The 18,444-nt window shown below is 50.3% G+C and overlaps 1 protein-coding gene across 2 annotated transcripts in view; it reads left to right on the forward strand.

Annotated features, from left to right (window-relative positions):
* Window positions 1-18,444, forward strand: part of RBM19 (RNA binding motif protein 19) — a 68,594-nt gene that overhangs the window by 19,744 nt on the left and 30,406 nt on the right. The window lies entirely within an intron of this gene.

An 18,444-nucleotide genomic window follows, 5' to 3' on the forward strand; every position in this document is an offset into this window, starting at 1 on the left:
CCACGTTCTGCTGGAGGTTTTGACCTCTCTTGCACCCTCCTGGATTTATTTATTCTTTTTTCTGAGACCCTATAGGTGTTGTTTTCTTCAGAGGGAGAGCTGTTCAATTATAGGGGCTGCTTCTGGGCTAGGTGTGAAGATTTAGCTTTTGTGGGTGTGTGGGTTTTTTTCCCCCTTTTTTGTTCTTTATTGGATTCTACTCTTATCTTTACTACCAGGAAAAATAACAAAAGATAAATGGTCCTTAGTTCTTTCCAAAGAGCCATAGTTAGGGGAGGAGAGACAAAGGGATTGCTATCCCATGAAGGGTGCTAATTTTTGCTACCAAATTGTGGGCCTTTTATGGCAATACTTTTTTTTTTTCTTTTTTTTTTTTTCAAAAGGAGCTCCTAGATGTGGCAAGCTGAATTGGAGATCTGTGAAAGGCCACATTTTCACAGATTGGAGCCCTGGCAATTTCTGAAAATTGGGCTCCTTTAAAAATCTATCAGATTAGATCCACGCAGCCTTCATTGGAAGTTCCAATTAACTGTTTGTTTCAGAGCCTCCTCTTCCATCCTCCTTCCCCCTGTCTGCACCAACTGCATTAATATTAAAAATAAGGCTGTTTTGCAGCTCCTGTAGAACATTTTGAGATGTATGTTTTATTTTCCTCAAAGGGGGAACGATTAGATTTAGAAAAAGACTTTTTAAAAGATTCCTACCCAACCAAAGGCAACCTGAGGGATAGATACAGTCCAGAGCCTGCTTAGGGTTTGGCATCATTGATGCTTTACCACCAAAGGATGCAGTTGTTGGAGTTGCACCTCAGGTAGTGTGTTTTGGGGATGGAGTTGTTTCTTTTTTTCTATGTAAAATAGATCTGAGAAGTTATCATATGGTCTGTATCTATAATTTCTCTTAAATTTGCAATGACTGTCACTTTGAGCCTTCCCCTGCCACTTAGCTGTGGTAGCCCTCCAAATTCAGGGTGAGATGAGGGGCCAGCCCTGTGTGTGGAAAGTGTTTTATCTCCCCTCTGGCCACCCCTTGCCTTTCACCTGTAGGAACTGCAGTCAAACACGTTGCATAAAGCTGTTAAATCACAAAATTATCATCAATTGGGAGACTGGACTTCAGTTTGACTAAAGAAGCAGCGAGCAGAAAAGCAACTGAAAGGTATTCCAGGGCAGGGAACAGGTTATCAGGTGCATTTATCTCCATATTCTGACTTTCCTGTGAAGAAAGTAACGCTGCTTCTTGCAAAGACCTTTGGGGGTGGGTGTCTCTTTTAATTTTAACTCCTTTGCTGACTATTTTCTGCGTCCTGACAAAGACGTGGCATTTATTGCATCTGGCAAAACAAGTGTCTGGGATTGATTAGGAGGAAACAGATCTATTCCCTCTGATGGAGGGTAAAAGTGAAGACAGGCAGTGGGACAAGACTTTGGAGTCGTGTCTCTTCTAGGAGGAGAAAAATCTCTGAAGGGAGATGCAGTGGATAAAGTGGCAGAGATATTTTTTTTTAAAAGCAGCCTTTATGAAGTTAATTTTATAAGATGATGCCTTTCACTTCTTCTGACCTATTATAATAAAGTGTAGTTATCAGAATGGGCTTTTCATTTCCCATTATAAAGGACACGGTGGTATAATGAATCCTTCTGCCAGACATGCTTGCTGTTCACACCTTTCTCCCAGTAATGGAGTCTACATGACTGGAGACAATTTCTCCTTCCCAGAGTAACAGTGCCCTGTTTGAAGCCGTGGAAATCTTTGCTAGTGAAAGGCAGAGGAGGAAAAAAATTAGTCCCTTCATAAACATGTGAGTTTGTTCAGCAAGTGCTGGGCAGAATTAATTAGAACATTCAATGCAAACAGCCCTGGGATGTCCAGTGCTGTCAGGATTTCTGGATGAACAGTGATGCTTTCACTTTTAAAGCCCTTCATGTGCTGGAAACGTCTCAAAACCCGTTGCTGCTTCCTTTTAGCAGCTTAAAATTTTTCCTCCATGTTGTAGATGGGTGTGGGGAGAGCTGCAGAAGTCACCACGAGCACCTCCCTGTGGTGTAAGGGTCTGCTGGGGGTAGGACAGGGGCTGCACAGCTGCAGCAGGGGAAGGTGAAGGTGGTGAAAGACATTTGGGAGAAGCCAGGAGACATCTGAGACATCTGACCTAGGACAGATCTACTGATGCAATAGGGTGGCAGAAGGAACAGGCAACCCAGGGTACCCTGCTTGCAAGCCTGGTCATGAAAAGGATGCCCAAAAATGAGTCTTGTTGAAGCAGAAAGCCCCCGGGGAAGACGCTGACATTGGTGGGCACCCTGCATACAGCCATCAGGGGGTGGGATCCCAGCTTCCTGGCTTCCCCTGGGAATTAGGACATTGGTGCCAGCACGTGGGAGGACTGTGGAGAGTTGTGTCTCACCTAGAGGTGTATGTTCAGGTGGAAACCTGTCAGAAACAGTATTAGGAGCAAGAACTGTCTCATTCCCCCTTTGAGCAGTAATGATGCCTTCGAGCTGGGTTTGGTGCTGGCTGGGAGCACCATATCGTGTTCTCCAGGAAACAAATGGGTGGTTTAAAAAGGTGACCCACCTTTTGAGATCTCCAAAGCCATTCCCAGGCTCCTTCTCCAGGCTACTGAGTGCCAGAGGTTACAGACACTTCGTGGTGTGGTGGTTGGCATCCGAACCACCTTCAGCACACGGGAGGATTCCTGTGCCAGCAGCACTTCTGCCTTGTTTTGGTCTCTCCTTAGGGATAATAACGTCTGGTTCCCGTTTCAAAGGTGGCTTTCCAGGGTGCAGGCCCACGCCAGGAGCACTGCAGGGCTGTGTGCACGGAAGAAGCATCAGTGAGGTGGTTCAGGGCCCATCCTCAGGAGGTGGAAACGCTCGCGGTGTCCGATGATACCGCAGACGATGTGGCACTTGTGTTAATGCTGGATTCCAGCCTCTCATTAGAATGCAAGGGCTGTGCTGGGCTGCTGAGTGTCTGAGGAGGAGCATGTCTGGTGTGGGGGGCTCAGGATGCTGCTCTGGAGTGAAGCTTTGCACCCCAGGGTGGCTCTGCCCCTCTCACCCACGGGCTGTGCGGGCCCTGTCCGCCCACGTTATTTAAAAGTTCTTACAAAAATTGCATCTCTGGATGTGTTTTCTTGTTTGGTTGATGGCTCCCTCCTCCCTGGCTGAAGAGCTTGGCCCCACTGGTTGCTTTTAGTGCCTTTTGGTGTGCAAGGGGAACACAAGGTGTGGATCTGTTGGAGCGAGTCCAGAGGAGTTGATCGGGGGGCTGGAGCTCCTCTGCTCCAGGGGAAGGCTGAGGGGGGTGAGGCTGTGCAGCCTGGAGAACAGAAGGCTCTGAGGAGACCTTAGAGCCCCTTCCAGTACCTAAAGGGGCTCCAAGAGAGCTGGAGAGGGACTTTGGACAAGGGCCTGATATGGCAGGACAAGGGGGAAGCTGAAGGAGGGCAGGTCTAGATAAGATATGTGGAAGAAATTCCTCTCTGTGAGGGTGGTGAGGCCCTGGCACAGGTTGCCCAGAGAGGTAGTGGACTTACCATCCCTGGAAGTGTTCGAGGCCGAGTTGGACAGGGTTTGGAGCAACCTGGGACAGTTGGAAGGTGTCCCTGCCCATGGCAGGAGGTTGGAGTGAGGTGATCTTTAGGGTTCCTTCCAACCCAAACCATTCCACGGTGTTTCATTTTCCCTTGCTCTGCAGTATCCCTGGCACTGTCTCCTCCCTGCAGCCTTCCAGCAGGCTCAGGGCTGGTGTTTCCAGCAGGTCCTGGCTGCAGTGCAGCAGCTGGGCTGCTGTGATCTTCCCTGTGATCCCACTGCATAGCTTGGTTCTCTTCCCACCCTTGGTCTCTGTTAGCATCCCATTCCCTCCTTTGCTGGGGCTCTTGGAAGATTTAAGATTTAAGTCTTCCCTGAACCACCCCCTGGCATCTGCTCTTCCACACCTTTGGATTGTGTGCAACCTGGATCTCCTGCACAGCCCAGCCCAGGTACATCCTTAAAGCCTGGCTTAGCCCAGAGGATTTACCAGTCCTTTGTGTTTCCATGTCCAAATTGCAGTGCCAGGGAGCGTTGCACAGGGAGTGTTGCAAGTGCTTTTCTGGGCAGCAGCTTGCAGATGTGTGCACCAGCATCATAAGCTGAGAGCTCCAGGTGGGAATAAAGGGCTCTGCTGGGCTGATTTTTTTTTTCCCCTTACTCTCTCAAAGATCATAAATTAAACTTTTTTTTCTTTTTTTTGGTCTTTCTTCAAGTCTTTTCCTTGTGTGCTGGAAACCCAAACACAGCAGTGCCAACACTGAGTATCTGTTGATATTCAGAGAGCAGAAATGTAACTGGCCACTTTAATTTGGCCGCTCTCCAAAGCGAGCCATGGGGTGGGGGAGAGTGAAATAGGTTTTCAGTGCTGTTTTTCAGTTGGAATCATAAAGGTGTTTAACATAGATAAGGAAATGTTTAACTCTGTGTTATCTTGGCGAGGTTGCTTTAAAAGGTGGCTCTTCCCAAGAGCAGAAGGAAGATTTTTCAGCATATCTCTTTCCCTGGTTTGAATATTCATTGCATACTTGATTTTTATGTTTATAGTTTTCCTCCTGTTCTCCACTCCACATACTCCATACCCACAGGTCCCTTTTTTGCTCACCCAAAACCTCTGCTGAGGAGTTTTCAGTTGCCTGCCTTGCTCAGTCCAGGTGCCCAATGCAAATGAAAGGGAGTTTCTGGGCTGTTTCCTCCCAGCTCCTGCCAGGGCACCCACCTGAACCTCCTGAAGGAACTCAGTTTTACACACAGATTCCATTGCTCATCAGTGTGAAGGGGCTCAGGGAGGGGGAGTGAGGTGGGGAAGGGGCTGCTTTGGGAATGTCTTATTCAAGTTGGGGTTTGCTTTGGGGTTTTTGCCTTTTTTCAGTGCCCAGTGGCACTGGCACATGTGTGTACAGACATGTGGGCTGCTTCTCCTCCCGGGAAGCAACAAACCAAAGCCTGCTTGTGCTGTCTCCTGTAAACAGCCCATTCAATGCTGTTAGTATTAGAAGATCTTCTTTTGTCTGAATTGTTAAGAGTATGTGTGCCTCTGCGTATAAGGAAGGAAAAGCATCATTTTTTTTGCCTTATGTTGTACCCAGTTCTTGTTCACTCTCAAAATTGGTCCCTTGGCCACTGAGTCTGTTTTTTGAGTCTGGCAGCCATTGCAGAATCTACAGTGTTGAAGTTACACTGGACTAACTTTTGAGCTTGTGTCTCAGCCTTTAAGTCAAGGTGCAATCAAGATGATTATTTTCTTGATCTTAAAATTCATGTGTCTGTTGCATTTCTTAACTACAGCTCCTGCAGGGTGCTGTTGACCCATCCACCTTCCTGTCTTTCACTACCATGTGCATGTGGGTATTTTTCAGTCTCACTTCTCGAGAAGGTCCTGAACAAGCCTCTAATGAATCACAGTTTTCTCCTCAGGATGACATCGTGTCCTTTATTTGCATCTCTGTTTGCATCATTATTTTTTTTTCAACCTCGAGCCTGCTGCAGCCTTTCCCCCCTCTTCTCATCCAGTGGGTTTTCAGCCTTGGGATATGATTGCAATTAAGGACCTTCCATTGCCACAGTGTCTCACCTCCCCTGGGGCAGCCCCTGTGCCAAAGGCCTTTGAACCGTGTTGGCTTCTGCAGCTGGTGGCACCAGGAGCAGTTCTGTCTGCACGTTGTTTTTCCTGAAGAAACCAAGCTAAGGCAGAGCAGGATGACCATCTGTCTTCTCACCTCTCTTCCCTCCTCCCCCAGCAGTATCCTGAGCACTTCCAGGCATCTGGCAGAGGACAGGAGACCTTAAATTTGAGAGCTTGGTGCAATTAAGCACAGGAAGAAGCTCCTGAGCCTTGCCCTCTCAGGAAGGTGCTGTTGTGACCTTGACCCTTATGAGACATCCAGGAGTTCACATAAGCTGCCCTTGAAGATGGGACATTTTTTCTGACCAGATGCCAGGGAAGCTGACCCTGGGAAAGCCACCTCCTCTGTTCTGCTTGTGTTCTGCTGCCCATCAGTGGTCCGTGCACATCAGGCTCTCCCCCTCATGGGTGGTCTCTGGGCCTTGCCCAGGGATGTTTGGTGGACAGGTTTGGTCCCTCTTCAGCCCATCCATCTTTTTTTTTTTTTTTTAATTTCCTTGTGGAAACTCACATGGAAAAGCAGCAATGATGACTTTTCCAAGCCCAAGAGTGCCAATCTCAGCACCTCAACAGGCTGAGCCTGACCACAAGCAGCACTGGCAGGATTTGTGCCAAAACTTGCTGTGCAAATTCAGCTGTCGGGGGGCTGCATGACCCCTCTTTGGTTCTCTTTAACCCAGTTCCTGTTCTCCCCACCCTTTGATCCCGCTGCCAGGACAGCAACTGAAGGGTTAAAAGAGTCTGGGGGGCGAGGGGGTGGGGACAAGGTATTTCAGATGCTCATTACTCACTGCCAACTTCCCCCAAAATCATATTAATTTCACGCTGTCACGCAGGACTGCGCTGTCTCCCTCGTCAGCATCCGGGAGGGTGACGGGGATGGGGGGAGTGCAGGTCCCCCCCTCCTCACCACGGGTGTGCTTTGCAGAGCTCATTGGTGGCCTCTTTCCTGGCTGAGGTACCGACCCAGCGGGGCTGGCACTGGGCTGGGGCCGCTCACCTTGCGGGGGGATCTGGGGAACCGCCGTGCGCTGCCTCCCGAGGATCATTTTCCACCCCGCTGCTTGTGCAAAAACCCCATGAAATTAGGTCTGCTGCAGCAGGGAGGTCTGGAGGAGGGAAGGAGGGAGGCAGGGGAGCTGCCAGCCTGCCCTGCCCTACCTGTGGGCAGCCAGGGTGCTGCTTGAAAGTTGGTCTTTAACCACTTGCCTCCCTTTGTGTTTTTGAGCACGACCTGGCTCTGCCTGCAGAGATCGAGCTGCCATTGCCTCCTCTCTCATTTCTCCCCTTCTCCCCCTCTTTGGTTCTTTACTTGCTGTGTCTGCCAGAGCTGTCACCTCTGCAGGGACTTCTTGCCATCAGCTGGGACTCTGACAGCTCCCACACAAGCTTAGCATTCCCAAGCCCATCCCAGTTGGAAGCTCACTCTCTGGCTTCAGGCATTCCGCTCTGTCCCCAGCCATTTTTACTGTTCTCATCCCTAGAACCTGACTCACTTTTTTTTTTTTTTCCCCATGTGTGTGCTTGTATTTTTTTTGTGATTTGGAACTGGAAGGATCATCCCCTCCCTTTTTCTTCCATCATGTAACCTGTGGCCACACTTCTTGGAGCACTTGGCAAAATCCAGAGCAGCAGCTCGGGGCTCCCTGTGTTTGCAGAGTTGGGAAGGAAGTGGTACATTAAGAGACACAGCTCTCCCCACAGCAGAGAACTGGTGGCTTGGGCTGAAAAGCCTTGTTTGAGGCTAAAAAGCTTTGGAATAAACCTTGGGAGAGGAGGGAAGAGGAGATTCATGAGCCCCAAGGGTTCTGTGGCTCTCATGCCCACAGGGCTCTGGGCCCTTGGGAGTGGAGGATGAGAACAGCAGCCTCTGGTACCTCCAGCTGTGTGCTGGGACTTATCAATGCTTTGGAAACATTAGGGAATCTACCATACTCCATTTCTTTAATCAACTGTGCTTGTGCTTTTCTGGCTCTCGTTCCTTTCTGAGGTCCCATCTTGCTTGGAAAGGCCATCCTCTGATGTGTGAACTGAAAGCAGGCTCCTCCTACACAGACACATCCCTTGGGAACATCAGCATCTCCGTGCTGCGCCTCCCCCACCTTGGCATTGACCTTAGGAGCAGGGAGTGCTGCAGGAAAGCTCTCTGAACCTCCTTTTGCAGGGCTAAAGCACCACCCCAGCAGCTGGCACTGTGTGTGTGACCAGCCCATGTGATGCTTCCTGGCATTGGCTTTTACCCTTTCCCCCAGAAGCAGAGATGTTCCTTCTGGGAGGTATGTGGGGTGTTGTGGCCATTCCAAGGCAGACAGGTGATGGTGGAGGTGGTTTCCTGAGCCCTGTTGCTCAATATCTGTGCAAGAATCAGAGGAAAGCTCTTAACTTGGCAAGTTGCTCTATTCAAGCCAAGCATCTCTTCTCCAGGTGTTCTTACCTGCTCTCACCTCTTTGGCTCCTTCAGTATGGGCATGGCAGCTTGTGTACCAGCTTGAAGAGCTGTACATGTGTAGCCTTTAAAAATTAGGATCATCTGTTGAAAGCCTCTGGCCTGGAAGCCTCACATCAAGTCGAGGTGGAGATCCCAACTTCTTGCAAGCTGGGTGTCCCTGCTTGGGTATTCCATGCTGTTGGAAATGCCCCCTCTGGAGAGGGCAAACTCTGGCCCTTTTGGACCCTGGGCAGCCCCAGCAGGTGATTTTTAGGTGTGTCATTACCTCTCTTCTCCCCTCCCAGCATCCATGGGTGCATTACAGCTCATTCAGGTTGGCTGGTGAGGCACTGCCAGCAGATGCAGAACGATGTGGTTTCTGTTCCTCCTCTGGAGCCCCTCATTTCTGCCTCACGTTCCCCTTCTCAGCCTGCAGCTGCCACACGGCTCTGACAGCATCTGTCAGCCAGGTACAAGTGTCTGCTCCTGCCTGCCATCGATTGTGAACACCCAGGGCGCTGGAATGAGCCTTCCCAGAGGTTTTGAGGGAGCAGTGGAAGGGGGATGATGGGCAGAGCTCACACCCTGCCATGCAGACACCCTGCTCAGCGTTCGGTGCTGCCTTTGACCTGTCCTGCCCAGCTCTGCCTTTATTTGCATCTTTCTGGCTCCCACCAGAGAGCAGAGCTGTAAAACGCTCAGGCTGTGCATTTGTTGGGTGGTTTAATTTATGGGAGAGGCTCTGAGCTGGGAGGGGGCAGTCAGGGCTGGGGCAGGGGGATGGGGAGCATTGAAGCAGATGCTTCTCCTCGTCAAAATCCATTTATTAAATTAGCAAGGTTGTATCAACAGGGCTCAGGGCTGCTGGTGTTTGTGTACTGATACAGTGACTCTGAGCGAGGACAAGGTTTGAAACCGAAGGAGGGTCGATTTAGACCAGATAAAAGGAAGAAGTTTTTTTGCAAGGAAGGTGGTGAGGCACTGGCATGGATTGCCCAGAGAAGCTGTGGGTGCTCCCTCCCTGGAAGCATTCAAGGTCAGGTGGACAGGACCTGGTCTAGTGGAAGGTGTCCCTGCTCATGGCAGGGGAGTTGGGTTAGATGATCTTTAAAGGCCCCTCTCAACCCAAACCATTCTGATTCTGTGACAGTGCAGGGAGATTTGTCCCACCTCTGGACATCTCCCTTCACAGGGGGATGTGAGTGGTTCACTCTGTGCCTGGCAGAGGTCCATTCCCACAGGGAGGATCTGCCTCTGGGAAGTGTGTGCCTGGCTCCAGAGCAGCTCCCATGAACATGGGCTTCCACTTCCCTGCACCTGGACACTCCTGCTTCCTCTCAGTCACAGTTGTCACAGTCCAGCCCTGCTGCACAGAAAATGCTCTTCTGTGCTAAGACATAAATAAGGAAACAAATTAGAAACCCAAACCCAACAGGCAGTTACTGCCACTGCAGTTTTCTTTGTCCAAAAGATCCCATGGGTCAGAGTTGGCGACTTCCATCCTGGCCTCTGCCTCTCTTTGCTGGTGGTGGTGGTGCAAATAATCTGCTGTAGGTGACCTTGCCTTGGCAGGGGAGTTGGACTAGGTGATCTCCAGAGGCCCTTTCCAACCTTTCTTTGGTTCTGTGAAATCTCTCTCCTCGTGACCCAGCACTTTCTGAGATGGGTGGGTGGATACTGATGAGCTTTCCACAGAAACAGAGCGGGAACATCACTGTTGAATCCCATGATGGCTCAGGTAATGATTGCACCCTGCCATCACTCCCTGTCCTCCTGTCTTTTGGGAGTTTTCCACATGATCTGTAAAGATGAGTCCTGCTGTGTAAAGCAGCCTCTGAACTTTAGCAGGTGGTGTGGTTGTGTCAGGTTGGGAAGGAGTGACCGAAGGACTGGGCACACTGGGAGCAGGAAGAGAGCCACCATTGGAGCTTGGGTGACAGCCACACCTGCAGTTTGGGAACAGGATGGGTGAGTGGGATCATTATCAGTGTAAAACAGTACCTCTAGAAGTACCCCTCTGTTCACACTGCTTTTACAATGAGGAAATCTGCTGTTGTGCTGTGGGTCACATCTCTGGAGGGGACAGTGCTGGCCAGGGGAGCACAGTGGTGTGGTGGCTCCCAACGAGCTGCCCTGTGCCCGGATCTCATGCTTTGCCTTGTTCTGATGCCTGGCAGACGTCAGATGTGGTCAGCCTGGGCTCTTCAGAGACAGCCCTGCCCTCAGGAGATCTCACCATCCTCCTTGTGTCTGAGTCACCAGAACAGCTCCCGCGTTCCCGGTGCATTTGTGTGCATTTGATCTTCCCTACGTGTTTCTCTGTTCCTCTGATGAAAATAATTAATCAGGTTATTTTTCTAAGTCATCCTGCAGCTTTACAGGGACAAGACTTAAATAAGGATTCTCTTTAAAGCAGAGCTATGTTAAAATAGCTGTCTGCCTATAAATATCTCATTGCTTCTATATTTATTCTCCTCCAGCTCAGTGCAGGAGGCTCTACAGTTGAATATGAGACATATATATATATATATATAATGGGGCTGATGCAGCTGATATCTTAACAGCAAGGCTGCCTTCTCCAAAGGATGCCCTGAGTACACCTCTGTGGGTACATGAGGCATGGCTAAATCCTCCTCCTGTGTTTCCTGCTTTGCTAGTTGTACAAATTTCCTCTTGTCTTTGAAACGAGCTGACTCACAGGAATCCTACAGGAGCAGAGATTTGCACTAGACCCTCCTGTGAGCACTATTTTTAGCATAACTTGTTTCTGACCAGAGCTGCACTCTGATCAGGATTTTCAAAAGAGCCCAGGAGAGATAAATCCCCAAATCTCAGCGCTGTTGGAGCTGCAGGTTCCTTTGAAATCCTGACCTGCTGGTGATTGGGGCAGTGACTTGGTGGCTCCTGAGCACTGGTCCTGCAAGGTGCTGTGTGTGGGGAGAACTGTGGCTTAGGAGTGTGAGCTCTGCAAAAGGCTCTGGTTGAAGTCCATGCAAGGATTGAGATTTCGTGAGGTTTGGGTTATAAGGGTCATTACTTCTGTTGTTTTTACATCTCAGGCAGAGCTGCCACGGGGAGGGTGGTTTGATCCTGGTGTGGTCTGTGGAGGTGGGGGGAGACATCCTTTTTCAGTTGTCCTGATACAGCTTTGCATGTCTTTTGTCTCCCCCAGAAAAAAAAAAAATTACAATAGGATTAAGAAGAGAACCATTGGTTAGATGGAATTAGAGAATCTGAGAATGGCCATGGCCCAGGCAGGGCTGGCCCATGGCAGCAGAGGAGAGGAGAGCCCTGCTGTGACCAGGACCAGCTCAGAGCTCTGTGAGGTTGCAAAAGAGGAGAGAAGCAGCAGCAAAACCTGAATAATATTAGAGTGGGATTTTCAGGCTCTCTTCTGGTTTGGGATGACCTCTTCAGTCACATATGTCCACGAGCAGTTATCTTTAAATCCTCTGAGTCATCAGCTCACACTCTTTTGGGATGACTTTTAAGTCCCAGCTCCCTTTCAGAGTTCAAGTCCAGCAGTGCTGTTTAAATCTGGGGCTTCCTGAAGCTTATGGTGTTCCCTGTGCCAGCTCTGCACCTTCCCCTGTGCCTTGGGAACTGGATTGGAAGTTGTGAGCATTGAGATGGAGAATTTCACAAGGAAATCCGTTTGTGCTTTAACTAAATAGTGAATCATCATTGTCTTTAAAGCGTGGAAATAAATGAGGATAACAGGCAGGTGTGTTGTGTGGGAGGTGTCAGCATGCTCAGCGAGTCCTGGGAGTTTTTCCTTGGTCTCCACAACTCTAAAATAGGTTTATAAGAATAGATAGATTAAAAAGAACTCCCCACCCCAATGGTAGACACTCTTCTATCAGCGAGGACCAGGAAACAAAGCAGGATAGATGTGAACAGACGTGACTCTGCCTGTGGGCAGGCTCAGGTAGGAATTGACCCTCAGAAGAGCTGAAATCTCACTTTGCTGTCAGACCAGAAAGATGGGAACAAATCAGGAGGTGACTGAGCCCATCCCTCCATCCAAAAAGCGTGGGGAGGCTGCTGGGTGGTTCTCTGCACACCCCACCTCCTAGTTCAAGGGCTCCAGGGCTGGCTCTCCTCCCCTCCACCGTCCCCACCTTTCCTTTTGCCACGCTGCCCCGTGAAATTCCAGCCTGGGAACCGGCTCTGTAGGACTAAATTACTGTGACAGTCACACCATAGCAACTGTACCTGTCTGCCTCCACGAGCCGGGGAGCTGTGGAAAAATAATCATGGACTGGGAGGAGCGGGGGGCCGAGGAGGGAGGGAAGGGAGGCTGCAAGGCAACACTGCCACCTCCTCCTGCACCACAAATCTGTGCTGTCCAGGGAAGAGAAAGGCCCCTTTTAACACCAGCCTTTAAAGAAAATCACTTTAAGGAACCGACCGACGTTAAACCTTGCAAAGTAGGATTAAATGCGGCAAAATTAAGAAACCAAACCTGGTTGCAGCACCTGGTTAGAAATGACTTAAGTGGAGGGATATTAAAATTTTAAAGCTTGCTGCTGTGCTGGTGATGGAGGATTTAAAAAATAATAATTACTGTTGTGGGTTTGGTGGGTTTTTTTTCCTTTTTGCTTGGTTTTCAGGATTGGTTTCTCTCTGTTTAGCGTGCAGCCTAATTGCGTAATTACACGATAGACTGGAGTAGAATTTAGTGCCTGTAATACCAGTTATAAAGAAGAGCCCTAATTATGTATATCTTCTCAGGTAAATAATACATCAGGGGCATGGAGTGGCCTAATTACTGTTCTGAAAACCTGCCTAATGACTAATTTACTTGGAATTTCAGAAAGCTTTTGATAAGGTCCCTCATAAGCAACTGTTAAGGAAAATAAATCGAGAAGGGGTAAAATGTTTTGCTACGTTTTTAAACGAGCCGTTTAAGCGACGGGAAGCAGCCACTGCCTTCTGGTCCTGCCTCCTGAGGAGAGGGAAGGTCCCACATCTGCCTGTTGGTCTGGGGCCATGTTTCTGATCCCACTTTGCCATGAGTTCCAAGGGAGACTCCTACCAAGGCCCACTAAAAATGGGATTTGATATTAACAGGAGTCTTGTGGGTAAATTCACAGCTCCTTGGAAGAAGCTTGTCCTCACAGTCTCTGGCACTGGCAGTGGTTGTGGTGTTGGGCATTTAAATAATTTTGAAAGATCTGTGCCAAAAATCCAATGAATTCAAAGACAGCTGAACTTTGCTTAGTTGTCTGCAGGCAGGTATGGGAAGCAAGGGCAATCCAAAAGCTGGACCCACTTCCCCAGGGCTGGTTTCTGGGTGGATCTTGTGGCCTTCCTCCCTTTGCTGGAGCTGGGACCAGCACTGCTGTTACTCCGTGGAGTGTGGGAGGCACATCAGGGAGAGGCGGCTGTGAAGCTTAAATCACAACCCCTCGCTTTGCTTTTGGGTCTCTTCTGGGAGAAAGCACAGCCTTGTGTTTCCAAGTGGAGGAGCCACAGAGGGGATTAGCACCGAAGGGTCCTTGGAGCAACCACTGCAGAGATAAAGCTGGAGGATCTTTGTGCCTCACCAGTGACATGCTAATTGGCTTTCCTTTCCCAGAAAACTCGGCAAATGATGCTCTTTAAGTTGCTGGCAAGATGAACAGTTGCTGTGACAGGTGTGCCGAAAGCACCGTCTGGATGCAATTAGAGAGAGCGTCCCGGAGACGTCGGATGGAGCCGGGCACGTCCCAGGGACTCTGTCCTGCTCCCCCTCCTCTGCCAGGGGCAGGGCTGCTTTTGGAAAGCATTGGTCCCTTCCAGCCGAATTTTGGGGGGTTCAAGGTGGGAATTGGGCTGGTGTAGGACTCCTACAAGCCTGGTGGAAATAGAGAAATGGGGAAGGGTGTTATTTGTGCTGCAGTGGCAGAAAGGTGGAAAATTCCACTCTGTGGCAAATCAGAGATTCTCCACATGGGACAGAGTGGCTTCACACTGACAGAGGGCAGAGTTAGATGGAATACTGGGAAGGAATCTTTCCCTGGGAGGGTGATGAGGTCCTGGCACAGGTTGCCCAGAGAAGCTGTGGCTGACTCGTCCCTGTGAATGTTCAAGGCCAGGCTGGACAGGGCTTGGAGCAACCTGGGCTAGTGGAAGGTGTTCCTGCCCATGGCAGGGGATGGAACAAGATGATCTTTAAGGTCTCTTCCAACCCAAACCATCCCACGAGTCTATGACAGAGAGAGGGTGGCCACCCCATGTCCCACCACCACAGCCCTCAGCAACCTGCTTCCTGTGGGCCTTTCTCTGGCTTCAGTTCTCCCAGCAAAGAGAAATCCCTGAGTGACTTCTCTCTCTTACAAGACCCATTTACCCATTTGCAGCACTTCCAGCTCTCCTGCTGCTTTTGCCATGAGGTTTTTTCTTTCTCTCTTGTACCAAAGTCGTGTTGCACAGGATATATTTTTTTTAAATCACAAGTCTCTCTGCAGCCTTCATGGGTCGGTCGAAGTGTTGTATGTGTGTGTGAGGTGGGTAGGCAGCAGCTGTGGGTTTGCAGGCAGTGAGCTGGAAAAATGGGAGAGGTGAGGTATTCCAAGAGCACCTGTATGGGGAGCAGAGGCTGGAAAGGGGCCTGGGGTCTCCCCATTTCCTTCCCAGCATCACTGCTGGCTACTGAGCTCCTTAGGGAGCTGCAGCATCTCTTAGTGGTCACTTCTGCCTTATCCAAACCTGATGGTCGTCACCAATCCTGGAGAGAGTCCTGATTTGAAAATGCCATTCCCAATTTTTGTGGGCCCTTTACATAGGACTCCTGTCTGAGAAACCTTGTTTCAGAGAGACCTCTGTCTCTGAGGAGATTTGGGAATCTTTCCCTGTCCCTTCACTTTGTTGTTTCACTGCCCTGTCAAGCACTTAAAGATTCTGGGGAATACATTGTAGGTGTTTTTTGGGTAATATGACGTTGAATGCTGGCTGGGATGAGGTTGCAGCACCCCGGGAAAGCAGCTGCCTCTGGAGGGGCTGTGTGACCCTTTCCTACCATCACCCAGCAGTGCAGAGGACTGTAGAGACAAGTAGGAATCACCCATATCCAGCTGAAAATACTGGATGCATTGGAACAATCATTATTCCACATGAGCTGAGGATACAGGCTTGAACAGCTCAGAAATCCTGTCACACCGAGGCTTCCCACAGCTCCAACCCAAAGCAGGCAGGGCTGTGCTTTGTTCAGGTGGTACCCCACTGCATCCATGAGTTTCAGCATGACCAGCATCTCCTGCCTGGAAATGCTTGGTGCCAAAAGGAATGATTTGGGATGAAATGCTGTGGCTGAGCTCAGACAGTTGCCCTCGGTGCTCGGCTTCCCTCGGTGTGGGTGAGCAGGAGGGAGCCTGGCTTTGGACCTGCCACAGGAGGCTCTGTGCACCATGGACAGGTCTTCCCCAGGAAACTGGGCTCAGAAAGGGATCCATCACTTGGAGCAGCCAAGCTCAGAGAGGATGACAGCAGTTATCCCAGCAGCACGAGGCTGGCCCTGAAAAAGAGGAATCACATAAAGCAAAGCCCGGTTTTGCTGCAGCAGCAGAGATCAAGAGGCCTCCAAACAAAGGCAGTGCTCCTGGGCAAGGAGCAGAGGAAGCTGGAAAAACTGATGATCCATGTGGTACAGAACAAGGCACAGACATGGCTGTCCCCCTCCTGTGTCCCGCTGGCTTTTCCTGAGGATTTTGCAGGTGGTTTGATTATCCAGCAGGTCTGTCCAGTGCCGGCGAGGAGTGGGAGTGAAGGAGCAGCTCTGCAGTGGGGACCTGCTTCCCGGTGTGACTTCATCCATGCAGCCGTGGGCTGGGCGTCCACTAGGACACCTGCTCTGCTGCCAAGTCCCTCCACCCGTGGCTCTTCCAGAGCTGGAGGCAGCGGCAGTTGGACTTGGCTCGGTGCATCCGGAGGCTCCGCTCCCGCCTTGTCCTCCTGCGCCTTCATTTGCTAATTTTCAGAGGTTACCGAGGAGACATTATTGATGATGATGATGATGGTAATAGGGGAGATAGGTGGCAGATTAATTCCTGAACTCTCTAACAGGATTTAAGCTAACAAGAGAGGAAGGCTTTTTTCCTCCCTCTTTCCTTTCCCTTCCTCCTTTCAGGTATTTCCTGTGCTGGGGATAACAACACCAAGGAGTGTTAAATTGGCTCTGAATGTCCACCCCTGGCTGTCCACATTCTTGTAACGATTTCATTAGCTTGAATTATCCACGTTATTTTCTTGTAATGGGATTAGCTGTACTGGAGTCAGCTGAAGTCCTGGAGCGGGAGGCGGGAGGGACCTTCCACTGCGTATTCCATTAACTCCCTCATGCAGGGGGTGGAACTGGCCATGGCTCAGCCCAGGGGCAAAACCATTTGCCAGGGTCCTGCGTTCCTAAAGGAGGAAGAAAGAAAAAGGAACATTATTATATTTTTTTTTCTCCCCCTTATAATCAGCGAGTGGGTGCAGAGGCAGAGACGGGCAAGGCCGTAATTTTCTAGGGGAGGGAAGGTCCTGTTTGGGGGCGAGGGGGGAAAAATAATGAAATGAAGGCGACCATTGCAAAGCAACTGAGTGAATTCTGCTGGGCTGACGTGTGGCTGCAGCCTGTTCCTGGGGCTGAGGCTGGGAAGGGAAGGATTTGTGTCTCTTTTGGGCTCGTCATCCCTGCCCAGAGCCATCTCTGATGAGCGGTCACGCTGCCTGGCTCCTTCGCCTGAGCTCTGTCCTAGGGCTGCCAGCAGTCACGAGGGGGGATTTAGGCAGTGGCAGGGCTTGGGATGGGAAGGCAGGGAGAGGAGAGGAGGAGGAGGAGGAGGAGGAGGAGGAGGAGGTGGTGGTGGTAGATGGCAAGCAACGAGAAGGGTGGCAGCCTTGCTAGAGGTTTTCAGGTTCAGTTTTTTCAACACGTTATTGCTGGTTTGTTTTTCTTGTAGGGATATAAAGGGGGATTTAGGATCCCCCCATGCCGTGGGATGTCTGTACACATCTGCAGAAACCTAAGGGGGAGTTTTTTTGTTTGTTTTCCAAGAAGTTCTGCTCTCCTGGCAGTGGACAGTGGTTGGTCTCTTCAATCATGGCATGGATTCGTGGTGTCAGTTGTGCTTTCCCCTACAGAACTTGGCATCCCAGGAGTCTTTATTCAGCACATGGCTTAGGGTGCACCAAGATCAAGCATGATGAACACATCTGTGTGTTTGGGACTTGAAAATACCAATCAGGGATGGACAGGTCTTGACCTGATCTTGTAGTTCAAATGCTGCTATTTGAGACAGGGAAGGTGTTGCAATAGAGGGGTTGCTTCCCAGCTGGAGAGATGTTCACAGCTTCTTAGGAAGAAACTTCCCTGTGAGGGTGGGGAGGCTCTGCCACAGGTTGCCCAGAGAAGCTGGGGCTGCCCCATCCCTGGAAGGCCAGGTTGGATGGAGCTCTGAGCAACCTGGGATAATGGAATGTATCCTTGCCCATGGCAGGGGTTCGGAATGAGATGAACTTTAACATTTCTTCCAACCCAAACCATTCTGTGATTCCATGTTTAACCTGATCCAGAGGTGCCTGTCCCATGAACAAGCATGTGTGAGTGGCTGTCACCACTGCCTGAGGCTGTGATGGGGCCAGACTTACACACTGGGAGCTGAGGGAGGGTGAGGAGAGATTTGGGAGCAGGGGCAGAAATTCAAACAAAACCCTGGGGGAGAGGAGGAGCTGTGAAAAGAGGTGATGGAGTCAGTGGCAGAAGAGGACTGGTGTGCCTGGCAATCCTGGGGTGGAAGCACAGAGGGTTTGAGGCTGTGCCTGTCACAGGAGAGCAATGATGGAAGGGGAGGGAGCTGCCGGGTGGAACTTGTGTGTCATGCTGGCATAGGAGGGAAGAGGGTTTCTGGAGACCACCTGTATCCCTGTCCTCCTCTGTCCTGTTTCTGCTGGGCTATGTTGGTGAAGGATGTGCAGGCACCTTCTGGTGAACAGGCAAAGCCAAGTGAGCAGTGTGTTGTCTCCGAGCTGGAATGTGCTCTGTTTAATAGCAATATAATGTCCTATAATTAGCAGGCAAAGGACTTGCCTCCCAGCTGGCCTGTGCCAGAAGGATATAATTACAATCCCAAGGAGTGATGTTCCTCTGACCTGCAGCCAGCTTGCAGTGTACATCTTACAGCATGGAGGAGAAATCTACTTCTCCTCCCTCTGTTCAGCCAGGGAAGCGGGATGGCTGCAGCACCACTGGAAGAGCTGCCAAAACATTGGGAAAGCAGCAGTGCCATGTAGAAGTGCTGGATCCCTTGTGGGTGGGAGGGAGGGGATGTCCCTTCTGGCATCTCTTGGAACATCCCGTGTCTCTGCTGAGCTTTGAATGGGTGCCT

Source organism: Pseudopipra pipra, chromosome 18 (assembly GCF_036250125.1).
Source record: "Pseudopipra pipra isolate bDixPip1 chromosome 18, bDixPip1.hap1, whole genome shotgun sequence".
Taxonomy (NCBI): domain Eukaryota; kingdom Metazoa; phylum Chordata; class Aves; order Passeriformes; family Pipridae; genus Pseudopipra; species Pseudopipra pipra.